The sequence below is a fragment of the Frankliniella occidentalis genome, unplaced genomic scaffold, assembly GCF_000697945.3.
Source record: "Frankliniella occidentalis isolate FOCC.00 unplaced genomic scaffold, Focc_3.1 Scaffold36, whole genome shotgun sequence".
Taxonomy (NCBI): domain Eukaryota; kingdom Metazoa; phylum Arthropoda; class Insecta; order Thysanoptera; family Thripidae; genus Frankliniella; species Frankliniella occidentalis.
Window position 1 is genome coordinate 111,967 of NW_026267166.1, and position 309 is coordinate 112,275.

The window sequence follows — 309 nt, forward strand, 5'->3', positions numbered from 1 at the left end:
GAGTCTCATGACAACGGCGCGCAGAGCAGCAGCAGCGGCATTGGGGGGCCCTGTGCTACGGGCCGCCACCACGCCCCGCCACGCCCCGTGCGCTTTACGTACACAGCTTGACGCGTAGGTTAACATTTAATGAGTTTATTATGTGTCGCCGAGAGGAGCGCCATCTGTGCGCGACGACCGCCGCTGCGCCACCGCCGCCGCGCCACCGCCGCCGCCCCGCCCCTCCGCGGCACTACCACGCACTCGCTCGGCCGAATAATCGTCGACAAACTAATAAAGTCCTCGGCGAGGAAGGGCGGGGCGGGGTGG